This window comes from Acomys russatus, chromosome 4 (genome assembly GCF_903995435.1).
Source record: "Acomys russatus chromosome 4, mAcoRus1.1, whole genome shotgun sequence".
NCBI classification, from domain to species: Eukaryota; Metazoa; Chordata; class Mammalia; order Rodentia; family Muridae; genus Acomys; species Acomys russatus.
This window is the reverse complement of record NC_067140.1, coordinates 47,295,428-47,306,120: the sequence shown is the minus strand read 5'-3', so window position 1 is coordinate 47,306,120 and position 10,693 is coordinate 47,295,428. Positions and strand designations below refer to the sequence as shown.

The 10,693-nt window shown below is 39.1% G+C and overlaps 1 non-coding gene across 1 annotated transcript; it reads left to right on the top strand.

Moving 5' to 3' along the window:
• Positions 1-7,140: 7,140 nt before the first annotated feature.
• Positions 7,141-7,284, top strand: LOC127188692 (small nucleolar RNA SNORA48). Its single transcript, XR_007830551.1, has one exon. It is a non-coding gene; the product is annotated as a small nucleolar RNA SNORA48 (small nucleolar RNA).
• Positions 7,285-10,693: the final 3,409 nt, after the last annotated feature.

The following is a 10,693-nucleotide window of genomic DNA, read 5'->3' as shown; positions in this document are numbered from 1 at the left end:
CTCTCTCTCTCTCTCTCTCTCTCTCTCTCTCTCTCTCTCTCTCTCTCTCTCTCTCTCTCTCTCTCTCTTCCTGACACATTTCCTTTCCCTGAGTTCCTTCCACTTTCCAAATAGGGTACATTTTAGTAGAGAAAAACAGCATCTAACATATGTATACCTTATTTTTTATTTAATGGCAATGTAGAAGACAAAAATGCCTATAGAGTAATTCATCAGTATTTAACTTGTAAAGCATTTCAGCTACTTTATAAACAGCTTTATGCAAATCTTTAACCTTTCCAAGCACTGTGGTTATGATTACTATTCCCAATGCACAGAAGGGAAGACTGAGGCTGTCAGAGATGTTTCTGGTAGCTGCTAAATTCAGTGCCCGTGTCTGTTTTATTTTTTACTTCAATTATTTTCATTTGTCTACTGCCAAAACTTCGGGAGCTTGAGATCCTAAGGAAATGGTGTCGTACATTAAGACACAAGCAGGGACACTCAACAATCAAAGATATATTTTGAATTACTTTAACAGGTTTCTGTCCAAGTTATCTTAATATCCTTTATTCACAGATCCCCTATTTGTCTGTTGTATTTGCTCACCTCCTTGACTGTTTGATGCCGTTTAGAATGTTTTGAATAGCATTCCTGCAAGTTCCTTCCAATGAACAATCAACAAAATCATCAAAAGACAGGTCTGTTACTTCTTTCTTGAGATGAAAATGACACTAGGGAATGAAGCAATTGGACTATAAAATCAAAAAAATTTCTTAGGAGCAAGATTTTAGTGCCAGTAAATGCTCACAACTGACAGTGATTTTAGGTGATTCAGGCACATTCAAGTTTACATGAAATAAAATTTTAACTCACGAATTCAACATTCAATGGCCTCTGGCACCAAGGAGCTGAAAGACAAGATAGCCTAAAATTGCATCAATGGAAAAATCACAGCTGCAGAAAACCACAGAGGAAAGCTAAAAGCAAGTCCTCCCAGCAAAGGGGAAAAAAATCTTTAAATACTTAAGCCATATTTTAAGTTTGAGAGGACACATCTTGCTACAATTTTCTCCTCTAAGTTTTTCACTATACTAAAATATTTGTTTTGAATTAGAACTTAACACTTTCTTCAATATGTGGTTAGGATTGTAGACTCAGAACTCAGCCTGCTTTTTCTTCATCTTAAATGTGTGGCTCCACATCTGCCTTCGAGATGGGAAGCACAGAGACAACACCTAACTAAGCCTTTATGCATCGGCTTTCCAATCTGTAAGTGAGGATCACCATAGCCTCTATCTTACATTGTTTTTTAACAGGTTAAATGAAATGATGTGATCTAAGGGCTTGAAAGAGTTTCCAGTGCTTAACAAATATCCTAAGATTAATATTTGCTATTACTTTTTCTCATGAAGGAAAGAATTTTCTTGTTAAAAAAAATAATGTCTTATGAAATTCCTGAGGGTCACATTTTTAAACATGGTTATGCTAGTGATCTTCAGTAAAATTTGACTAACCTTTCTACCCACATACCATTCTCTCTTCCAACTGTTTCTCCTAAGATGTTCAATATCCCATGATGCCTCAGATTCTAGAACCACACCCCCTCTGGGCAGGGCAGGCCTCAGATGCTTTCTGGATCTTCCATTCAATATTAACTCCTTTTTTTCCAACAAAGGGATACTTTTCCCTCTGTCTACAAGGCTTTTCCTATTTCTTCAGAAGGTTCTCATTCTCAAATAACATCTAACTACCAGAATTGTCAGAGTATTAAGTGAGATATTGCATGCAAGGTTGTTAGACTAGAGGTTGGCTGGTGGTATAGATGTCTGTTCTATATGAACACTTAAATAATAATAATATTACCACCTACCTCTTGACATTAAAATTATTATAAATCTCTGTATTTCAGTAAGCCTCCCACTCTCTATATCATGCTCATACAGACTATGTCATTTCAATTATCACCAATGTTTGAGCCACAAAAGAGAGAATGTTATTGGTGAGCACCTGAAAACTATCAAGCACCATGTGTACTTGCAGGTAACTCAATGACCTATCCATGTGTCTATCACCATAGAGTTTCATGATGAATCATTTCTGTGAAGTATGCATCCATATTTACACTTCGTGCTCCTTGTGCATAAAAACTAATCATAATTTCTTGGTTCCCCAAAATGTCTTGCAAAGGGTAGGATGGAGTGTAACTATTTACAAATTGTGTAAATAGTTAAATAGCCCTTTTCAATAGAGACTCCTCTTGAGATTTAGTTCAAATGACAATACAAAGACACTGATTTCCTGAGTTTATATAGAAATGAACCCCACCCCAAGGTGTGATGCATTTGGAGACATTGTGCATATTTCTATAATTTAAGAATCTGCCTAGACTTCCATTCAAATCTCTGAACTAAGAAATGCCTGACTAATAAAATACTTTGTAACTCAGTAACTATTATATTTCTACTTCTATAAACTGGGGTCATTTAACAGAGCATCCTAAAGGACTATGATAGAAGAAGCTTACAGTTTCTCCTATTTCTATACCACACTTGTTTAAGTATCATAGACCTGTCTATCTTTATCCAGACCCACTGCATCTCTCAGGTATACTTGCTTCAAATACTTAAAAATGGTCTAATGTTTATATATAGTATTGTCTTTACTTTTATTCTGGCATTACATCCTTTGCTTTTTTTCCTTTTAGTGGAAACCAGACATAACATCATTTGTATCATCAGAAGCAGTGCCAGACTTCCTGCTACCCCTGGGAAGGATTCAGTGGCTAGTGAAAACACATGAAGAAGGTCATCCCAGAGACTGAGCTCAAGCCAGGAAAGTGCTATATCCGTTGGCCCAAGATATAAAATTAGCTTTGCACTGAAGGGATGGGGGAAGATTTTGAAGTCAGCTTTTAGTAAGCTTTAGATTACCCTCAGCTCATTTTTTAGATTAATGAGGCTTTTCCTCTATATGTTGCAATGGCTATTGTGAATTGGCAATTGACAGAATCCAGAATCAGCTGAAAGATGGCCCCTTGGGCATGACTGCATTGCAATAATTGAGGTGGGGCCTGTCCACTCTCGGCAAGACCATTCCCTAGCTGGGCTCCTAGACTATAATTTGAGAAAAAGGAATGAGCAGCACTATAAATTTATTGCTATCTGCCTCCTGAATGTGGATGCAATATGACCACACTGCCTCTTGCTCATGATATCATGGCTTCTTCACTGCTATTCTGTCTTTTCCTGTCAGGATAAACATTCTATCTCTCTAGAACTATAAGTTTCAATAAGCCTGTTCTTCCTGAAGTTGCTTTTTTCAAAGTATTTTATCACAGAAACAAACAACAAAACTAATACATAAGCCAATATTTGGGTCATGCACAAGTATCACAAATGAAAAAAAATCACATATACATGTTTACATGTATGTAGACCTAAATGCCTGTGTCTATATGCATATGTATATATTCAGGGGAGGGAATAGGAACTAGACAATATTTGGAACTATTGCAATTGTCCTTGGTTTCCTTTAAGAACATGAAAAGTTCTGGCTATTATGAACAAGGCTGCTATGAACATGGTTGAGCAAATGTTTTTCTGCGCTGGAGCATCTTCTGGGTATATTCCATGGAGTGGAATAGCTGGGTCTTGAGGAAGCCCTATTTCTAGTTTTCTGAGGTAGCACCAGACAGATTTCCAAAGTCGTTGTACTAGTTTGCATTCCCACCAGCAATGAAGGAGTGTTCCTCTCTCCCCACATCCTCGCCAGCACGTGGTGTCGCTTGAATTTTTGATTTTAGCCATTCTGATGGGTGTAAGAGGGAATCTCAGAGTTGTTTTGATTTGCATTTCCCTGATGACTAGGGAGATTGAGCATTTCTTTAAGTGTATCTCAGCCATTCGATATTCCTTTGTTGAGAATTCTCTGTTTAGTTTTGAGCCCCATTTCTCAACTGGGGTATTTGGTTTGGTGGTGTTTAATTTCTTGAGCTCTTTATATATTTTGGATATTAGATCTTTGTCAGATGTAGGGTTGGTGAAGATCTTTTCCCAGTCTTTAGGCTGTGGCTTTGTTCTGTTGACAGTGTCTCCACCTTACAGAAGCTTCTCAGCCTCATGAGGTCCCATTTATTAATTGTTGACCTTAAGGCCTGGGCTGTTGGTGTTCTGTTCAGGAAGTTGTCTCCTATGCCAATGTGTTCCAGGCCCAATTCTAACTGATTTAGTGTCTCGTGTTTTATGTTGAGGTCTTTGATCCACTTGGACTTGAGTTTTGTGCATGGTGGCAAATATGGTCCAATTGCATTTTTTTACACCTAGAACATGGAAGCAGCCTAAGTACTCTTCCCTCAGTAGAAGAATGGATAAAGAAACTATGGTACATTTATACTATGAAATACTACTCAGCTATTAAAAACAAGGAATTCCCAAAATTTGTGGACAATTAGATTGAACTAGAAATGATCATAATAAGTGAGTTAACCCAGAAGCAGAAAGACTCAAATGGTATATACTCATTTATATCTGGACACTAGGCCAAGGGGCATGTCCCATGAAAGTCTTCACTTACCCGGAAAGTGGGACAGAGGGGAGGGGAGGACATCTTATTGGGACTCTAGGTGAGAGAAACATGGGAAAATGGGGAAATAGAAGGATCCAGAGGGTCCTAGAAACCTACAAGTAGAACATTATGATAGGCAGATTTGGGCCCAGGGGCCCCGCTCAAACTAAGGCACCAGCCAAGGACAATACAGGCGGTAAACTTTAAACCCCTTCCCAGATCTAGCCAATGGTCAGAACATTCTCCACAGTTGAGTGGAGAGTGGGATATGACTTTCTCACGTACTCTGGTGCCTCACATTTGACCATATCCCCTGGAGGGGGAGACCTGGTGGCACTCAGAGGAAGGACAGCAGGTAGCCAAGAAGAGACTTGATACCCTATGAGAATATACAGGGGGAGGTAATCCCCCTCAGGAATAGTCATAGGGAGGGTAATAATGAGAAAATGGGAGCGGGGAGGGAAGAATGGGAAGATACAAAAGATGGGATAAACATTGAGATGTAACAAGAATAAATTAATTTTTAAAAAAGTATATTTTGGATTTTTTTAAAGTATACTAGAATATAAATTAGGTTGTTATCAAATTATATAGTAAAGATTGTGTTCACTACACTACAGCTGTAGAATACAATTTGTAATGAGATCACCTGATTAAATATGTATGACAATATTCCCAACCCATCGGAAAACAGCCATTCAAAAATTAAGCTTAAAACTGAGTGTCTTGTTACAGGAGTTTCTTCACAAAAATATTGAAAAACAGAGATCAAGCTGACAGTAAAATAAATTTCAAATTGGTTCTCTTTTTAGTTGGCAAAACAAACATAAAGTGTTAATAATGAATTAATTATGTGCTGAATGCATAACTGCCCCCCAAATTGTTCAAATCAGTAAAGACATTGAGAACAAAATCAATGACCAGTTTACAGCCGATCACTTAAGTGTTTGCCTAAGCTCCTAGTGAGTCACAAATCAGAAATGTCACTAGTGCTGATTATCTGTCCTTCTTGAAGGGTCTGAAGTGACTGAAGACTAGTCTTTGAGTGTCTGTGTGTCAGGTAACAATAGTTTCAGAGTTGAGGTTAGACAGTTCAAAATACATCACGTGAACCATAAAAAAGACTCAGTTGAACAAATGCACAGTGTTGTTTCCACAGTATGAGATTTCCTTTCTAGCGTTATTCATCAACAGACATTTTGCAGACTATCTATAGTGAAAATGTGCCATTATCCTAGAAGAGTCAATAGAGTTTATTTCTTCCTGTGGACTTAAACATTGCTAATTTTATAATGTTAACAAACTGAATTTGTGAACTGCCCTTAATTATCCAAATTCGTGCTGCCACATGGCAATAAGCTACTTGAAAAAACATTTTTCTATTTCTTGGAAAAGAATTATCCCTAATCAATAACAACAGAAAACAAAGAGCTTTGAGAGCTAACACTTACCACAAAATTGGTTACGATTATTAATAAATTCAGCTGAAATTATAAAAGCAGAACGATGTCCATTTGAAATACTTATAGTGAAATTAAGTCAGCCCAATGATAACATGTCAACCACAATAGCATTAAACTGTTTTGTAGGAACCAGGCCCGACTGGGCTGCCTGCCTGTCTTGCTGTTTCATGTCCTGTTTCTAGCAGCTTCCATGTCTGTGTTTATCTTGGTTAGCTAGTCTTGTTTACTGCTCTGAGAACGTGCCCCTCTCTTCCTCGAGACTTTTCCTCCTGTGGGCAATCACCTCTTGAGGGATTTCACCTGGGAGGAGGATTCCTGTTTTGCTGCCAGTAAGAAGGCTCTTTGGAACTCGGGACGAGAATAATAAACCACTGCTGCAGCTGCTGTTGCGGCTGCTGCTGCGGCTGCTGCTCTCTTCCCACAAAGGACCCGCTGTGTTAGTGTGTGTGTGTGTGTGTGTATGTGTGTGTGTGTGTGTGTGTGTGTGTGCATGAGTTAAATCCGCAGTCCCTCGCCCTCGACTTGGTACCGCGGTGGCGCGGGCGCCACACTGTTTTATATATTTTTGTGCAATCAAAAATTAAAATACAGTATCAGATCTTCGTTCACACACAAAACTGAATTCATTCAACTTCCAGGCATTTTAGTCACCTGAAATAAAAATATATAAAAAAGTGCATATTTCAAATCTACTTAACTATACTATAAAGTCTACCTAACATCATCCAATTTAAAGTAATTAATCATCAATATAATGGTATATTAAATATCAGTAATTTGGGAATAATTCTGGCAGAGCCATCAAGATGGTTCAGTGGGTAAAACACTTACCTCCATGCCTGACAACCTGAGCTAAATCTTGGGCCCAATACAGCAATACAGTAGAAGGAAGGAACCAACTCTTGTAGGGTGTCCCCTAACACAAGTTCAAAGAGAGAGAAAAAAGAATTGTGTTTTTTTTAACTTGTTAAAAGAGATAAATACAATTGAATTCTACAAATCGTAAGCAGTTGACATGTCCCATAAAATCATGTGAACATGCATTAAAACCAACATTTAGCAAAACTCTATATGAGAAGAAATTGTCAATGATGAAGTGTTTTAATACATAACATCACATTTGAATAAGGCAAACCCCTGACAATGGGCAAAGAGGCACCTTGTTGATGGAGTTTTCCTTATATCAGTCAGGGGCAGAGCAGCTGTCAGGCCTATGTTTATTCTAGCTTGAGGCCAGGCTTGGTGACCAAAGCTGTATTATACCTAAGTCTCATACAAATCAAATAAAATCAAATCTAGGCAGTTCAGCATGGAAGAAAGAAGAGAGAGACCCAGGGACAGCCATGCTACCCACAGACCTACCCTCCAGGCAGGTCATAGAAACTCATTTGCTGCCACACAGCATGGATAGAGAACATCCATGGCCAGCCTACAGTAGGAGCTATCACAATGTGCAAGTATGGTCAGTTGGGAGAGAAAGAGACTTAGAGCAGCTTGAGCATTATGAAGAGATGGAATTAGAGACTCAAGGGTGGAAAGGAGTAGCCTGTTGTATGTGACCAACCCTGCCACCTGGGACCATGGTAATGTCCCAGCCAGAGCAGTACTGAAGGCCATGTGGTTATGAAGCAGCAGGGGTCGGTGTCAGTATTGATGTCCATTGTGGCGCCCGCGCCACCGCGGTACCAAGTCGAGGGCGAGGGACTGCGGATTTAACTCACACACACACACACACACACACACACACACACACACACACACACACACACACACACACAATAACACAGCGGGTCCTTTGTGCGAAGAGAGCAGCAGCCGCAGCAGCGGTTTATTATTCTCGTTCCCCTTCAGAGTTCCAAAGAGCCTTCTTAATAGGCAGCAAAACAGGAATCCTCCTCCCAGGTGAAATCCCTCAAGAGGTGACTGCACACCGGAGAAAAAGTCTTGACGAAGGGAGGGATGCATTCTCAGAGCTGTAAACAAGACTAGCTAACCAAGATAAACACAGACAGGGAAGCTGCTAGAAACAGGACATGAAACAGCAAGACAGGCAGGCAACCCAGTCGGGCCTGGTTCCTATTCAAATTACCACTAGAAAACATAGGGATGTCCCTGAAATGGGCAGTTGCAGGGGACCAAAAAGATGTCCAGGAGCTGGGCATACTGGCTCTGCCCCTCAATGGACGTTGTACTCTGGAGAGCTTGCCCCATCTCCCACCAAAGGCAGCACTGTGGATCTGGCCCTCGTGGCAGTGGTGTGGGTAAGCAGGCCCTGGGGGTGAGAATGTGGGACAGCTGACCTGCTACTCATAAGCCTTTGGATGGGAAGGGCACAGAGGTGATGACCCTCCCTCCCTACCCCTTGCTACCTCCAGCAGTCAGAAAAACTGACCTCACCTGTTGCTTCTGACATACCACACCAGGTTTTACCTAACCTGTTTGAGTAACGATAACCACAACCTAACTGAAATTCCAAGCCAAAGGACTGCATAGGCAAGACATCACAGACATAAAAATCTTCCAGTAAAAAAAAGTAGTGTACTTAATCCTTAAAGTCTTTCTGGGATAAAAAACTAAATCAAACTGGTAGTTCCTGAGGCACCATAAGGCCATAGCCAAACAAGGTAAGCTATATTCTGAGTTCTGTAAATAATGCCTCAAACTTAGGAACTCATAAAAGCAGCTGAATGAAAGCTGTGTCTGACAACTTCTGACTTGTAAGCATAATCAACAGAGAAGGTAAAAATAAACAAATATAAATTCATCTTAACTTAATTCCAGAACTTTTACAGATTTTTTGCTAAAAGACATTTACAAAAATAAAGAAGTTGTTTAGGTTTTCATTTTTCTTCTTTGTTCATACTGATATATAAGAACCGCTCAATTGAAACCATATGTTGGCGCCATGATTCTCAGCTGCAAAATATGTAGCATTTTAAGATCCAGTAAAAAAGCAGGGAGGAACTAATATAGCATGGTAAATAGTCTTGGACATATGGAACTGGCATTTCCAGTCTGTTGGCAAGGAGGAAAAACTATTTCTCTGATTAATTACTTGTAGAGCAAAAAGGGCATGCAACTGAGGTAATGACACACTGGTGAACTGGGGAGGGAGTCTTACAACTCACACAGAAACAAGCCTCCATTCAAGCTCAGCTAGTCTACCTTTTGACTCTGTGTTCTTTTAACCATTTGTCATTTCCTGTAATATGAGGTTCCTTTCCTGTGTTATGACCTTGCATAACTGTTATGTGTACTCAATAGTCTGTTCAAGTACACATGTACTTACTACATAATTGCAGCTTAACACTGAATAAGATGGATAAAAATTCTGGATTCTACTACTCTTTTTTAATTTGGATATTTTTTATATTTTTTAAACACTATTAAAATTTGAACCTCATATGCTATAGCAATTTTACAATATTCTAAAAGCGGAACCATCATGTATGGAAATGACAATTAATTTGATTTACTTTAGGGGCCATGTTTTCACCAAAGTACTGTTACTAATGGGGAAAATTTGAAATGGAAGAACATGGAAGGCATTTTGTTTTCTTTCTTCCTTTCCATTAAAGCCTTAAGGACAACACTGGATTATATGTGTTCTCAGTTCCATTCTTGAAACTCAAGTTCAGTGCTTTTGTACTTTATCCAATGCTTAGATCAGTGCCTGGTACATGATAGAATTTTATATGTACTTGAGGAAACAAAGAATACACACGAATGGATGTGTGGTTACATGAATGGGTGGATGCGTTCATTGGTAGCAAGTGCCTTAATCTCTTGTTGAAAAAGAAAGAATGAAGATGTGTGACCTGTGCCATGGTTATAATACAGCACATGTCATACTCCTGCCATTCTTGTGCTAGAGCATAAGTCTTAGTGATTAATTTACTCTTAGGTCCCCTGGTTTATTCCTGAGCACATAATATGGGAATTGACATAAACAGATTGGTTTCTGGAAGTTTAATCTTCAAGACACAAAAGAACATTAGAGAGTGAAATATGCAAAAGATGGCTCATAAATAAATGAGATGTGGCAGATAAGATCCCAGAGCATTCACTTGAAAATGCCATTCAGTCTGGAATTAGAAAATTGCAAGCTAGTATACACACACACACACACACACACACACACACACACACACACACAAACACAGACACACACACACACAGGCACAAGCACAAAGAGTTAGAACAACAATGGTAGCCAAATTCAGTTTGGTGAACAGCAAGTTGGGGGTAAAGATGGTGGTTTTCCAGTCTTCTTGTGGTAGCTAAATCTATGTGTAGAAATGAACGCCTGAGCTCAGGTTAGCCCTGTAGAGTTAAATATGCAAAATATTTAAGCTAACTAAGTTTACATGAAAAATAGATTAACTAAAGTTTCCAAGAGCATGGCTTCCAAGAATATATGTAATTTACTGTGCTCCTATTCTGCCTTGCATAAAAATGGACAGATTGGTATGTCATCATATGTATGTAAGTAATGAGAGACTAGTGTATGAAATGATCATAATTTACAAGTTTCATGTTGTGTCCAAGGGGCTAGACAGTAGATTTATGCTCACTATAATAATGTGGAGACACATCTCTCTTGATGATGTATGCCTGAATCCCAGCACTTGGACGATGGAAGCAGAAAAGTTAGGAATTGGTTACATAGCAAGTTAGAAGCCAGA